Source organism: Carcharhinus amblyrhynchos, chromosome 12 (genome assembly GCF_965287045.1).
Source record: "Carcharhinus amblyrhynchos chromosome 12, sCarAmb.v2.hapA, whole genome shotgun sequence".
Lineage (NCBI taxonomy): Eukaryota > Metazoa > Chordata > Chondrichthyes > Carcharhiniformes > Carcharhinidae > Carcharhinus > Carcharhinus amblyrhynchos.
In genome coordinates, this window is record NC_137335.1 from 57575661 (window position 1) to 57579282 (window position 3622).

The window sequence follows — 3622 nt, forward strand, 5'->3', positions numbered from 1 at the left end:
CTCTACCCTATCCATCCCCTTCATTATCTTACACGCCTCTATAAGATCCCCCCTCATCCTTCTAAACTCCAACGAGTACAGACCCAGTCTATTCAGCCTCTCTTCATAGTCCAACCCCCTCATCTCCGGTATCAGCCTAGTGAACCTCCTCTTCACTCCCTCCAAGGCCAAAATATCCTTGCGCAAGTGCGGCGACCAAAACTGCACACAGTACTCCAGCTGCGGCCTCACCAGTGCCCTGTACAGTCGCAGCAAGTCCTCCCGGCTTTTATATTCTATCCCCTTCGCTATAAAGGCCAGCATCCCATTCGCCTTCCTGATCACCTGCTGCACCTGCAGACTGGGTTTTTGCGACTCATGCACAAGGACCCCCAGGTCCCTCTGCACCGTAGCATGCTGCAGCTTTTCGCCCTTTAAATAGTAATCCCTCCTACTATTATTCCTGCCAAAGTGGATAACCTCACACTTGCTAACATTGTACTCCATCTGCCAGGTCCTCGCCCACTCGGTCAGCCTATCTAGATCCCTCTGCAGACTTTCCACACCCTCCGCACAATTTGCTTTTCCACTTATCTTCGTGTCTTCAGCACTCTGAGAGAACCCATGCAATATGGGGAGAATGTGCAGACTCTGCATACGCAGTGACCCAAGCCAACACGTCTAACTTCTTCTAACTCTGGGATAAACCATTCACTCATCAACCCTGTGCTTGCTGACTAATCTTGACTCTTGGTCATGCAATACTTTGATTTTAGATGGCTGATCCTCCTTTTCAAGTCCCTTGATGTCTCTGTAAACTTTGCCAGCTCCACAATTCTCCAAGATATTTGCATTTATCAAATCCTGGCTTCTTGCATGTCCCCAATTTCAATGACTCCATCATAAATGACAGTGTCAGGTGACAGTGTCTTTATTGTCTAGAGTTTAAGCTTTGGAATCCCTTCCTCTCTTCCCTCCTTTAAGACACTACTTAAAACCTGCCTCTCTGAGTAAACTTTTGGCCATCTGCCACAGATATTTTGTGTCTAATTTTGCTTTATAAGTTGTCAGAAGCCCCTTGGGATGTTTTATTACATTGAAGTTAACACAAATTGATGTTGCTGTAGTGCCCATAACTCCTACATCCAGCAAGCAGGAACTTGCCACCCATGTCATCCAGCTAGCTGAACACAATAGCTGCAGCACCATGTCTAAGCACCACCTTAGCCATGAATGTAAGTTGCAGATAATGGGATTTTCAACATCTGCAAAGCAATCACAGGCTGGAATTTTCTGGCTGTTCGTATTCCACCAATGCTGCGAACAAGGATGGAGAATTTAGCGCTCAGCCAAATCTCTATAGACTGCAGTGGGACCAAAGAATCCCACTGGTGTGAATGGCTGGAAAATTCTGGCCGTAGCCTATGATTTTCCAACTTGTTATACTCTAAGAGGTGGTAGACCTATTAAGTTTGGATATATTTTGTGAATTCTGGCTGGACCCAGCTGGCTTGCTGTGTCCCATTCCGGACACCATACCTCAGGAAGACTGTCACGGTCTTAGAGAGGGGGAAGAGGAGATTTACTAAGATCATAAATAACAAGGATGAAAATTTTCAGTTATATAATGAGTAGAAAGACTGGTATTATTCTCCTCACAGCAAAGAAGCTGAAATAAAGGTTTGATTGTGCTGTTCAAAACCATGAATGATTTTAAGATTAAATAGGAGAAACTGTTGGAAGTCACAGAAGGGTCAGTAACTAGGGAACAGTTAAATTGGCAAAGGAACCAATTGTGATGTGAGAGAAACATTTTTTCTACAACAAATACTTATGATTTGGAATGCATTGTTGGAAGGATGATGCAAGCAGATTCAATAATAACTTTCAAAAAGGGAAATAGATTGGTGGGAAAAATTGGAGTGGTATAGAGAAAGAGCAGTGATGGGGTTGGGAAAGGATGGGTGAGCAGAAGCAATACTAATTGGATTGCTGATAAAGAGCTGATACAGCTGCAATGGGCCAAATGGTCTCCATTTGTGCAATATCATTCTATAATTCTATATTAAAATAATTGCATTACTGTATTGTAAATAAAGTACTGAAATGAATACACCCATCACCTGTTATAAATGTGCTTGATACTATAATTGATGGGCACCACAGGGCAGGGAATGTATTTTGGACACTCATGATCTTACAATTTAATTTATATTTGTTGCTTCAGTGGCCATGTCTTATTATTTTTACATAGGATTGGAAACATTACAGGCTACACGCGGTCTTATCTTTTTCCATCGAAATCTACCATTGTAACCATCAATTCCTTACCCCCTTGCTCCAAAGGGACCATTTGTTGGGACAGAGGTGTGGTGCATTCCAGAGACTACAATGACATTTGAAAATGTAACTGATACCTGAGTGACAGAAAACTATCCAGGTAAGCTACAGCAGAGTGATAACTGAGGTATATACATATGAGATACTTCCGTCGCTCATTTTCTTTTGCGAATCTGCAGGTTTGTGATGCTATGCTTTCTTTTGCTGTTGCTCCCCTGGTGTGCCAGTCTCATTGAAATCCCAGCCAAATTCTCATATTTTCTCAATACTCTGGGTACAGTCAGGTCTGGATGGAAAGCCGAAGTGTCAGAATACAGCTGAATCAAAAAAATCAGCTCTGCAAAACTACGTAGTATTAAAGACTTTTGTCAATTCATCAAGTCATGGATCCAAGTTCCCTTGCAGCCAATAATATTTACTGAGACACTTATCTCAGTATAGAGATAGAGCTACGTTCTTCAGTCTGCTTCCTGTGTGTGCCACGTTTTCTTTTTTGGTGGGCTTAAGAATGATTGAATCAAATGCTCCCCAACACCATTCCCTCAAAGGGGTTCTACTTCCAGTGCCCCCAATTTTATTGGTTTAATGAGCCCAACATTCAAAGAACAAAGAAAAGTACAGCACAGGAACAGGCCCTTCAGCCCTCCAAGCCTGTGCCTTCCGCCCTTACTTGGTCCATATCCCTCTATTTCCTCCCTGTACTTGTACCCATCCAGATACCTCTTAAATATTACTAATATGCCTGCTTCCACCACACCTTATGGCAGCACGTTCCAGGCACCTACCATCTGCTTGAAAAACTTCCCCCTCTCACCTTGAACCTGTGCCTCCTTGTAATTGACACTTCCACCCTGGGAAAAAGCCTCACACTATCCACCCTGTCTATGCTTCTCATAATTTTGTAGACCTCAATCACATCTCCCCCCTGCCTCCATCTTTCTAGTGAAAACAGTAAGAAATTTCATAACACCTGGTTAAAGTTCAACAGGTTTATTTGGAATCATGAGCTTTCGGAAGGCTGCTCCTTCATCAGATCAGTGGAAGTAGGTTCACAAACATGGTATATATTGGCAAAGACACAATTGCAAGATAATTACAGATTGGAGTGTGAAGAATGGTTGGAATACGAGTCTACAGGTACAAACAGTGTGCGTGGACAGAGGGATAATCACTGGTTAGAGAGGTGTGAATTCTCCCAAGCCAGGAGAGTTTGTAGGATTTTGCAAACCCAGTTGGTGTGATGGGGGTTACGTGATAGCCAAGTTCCGCACACGAGGATGACTTCAACCGGGATCTTGAGTTC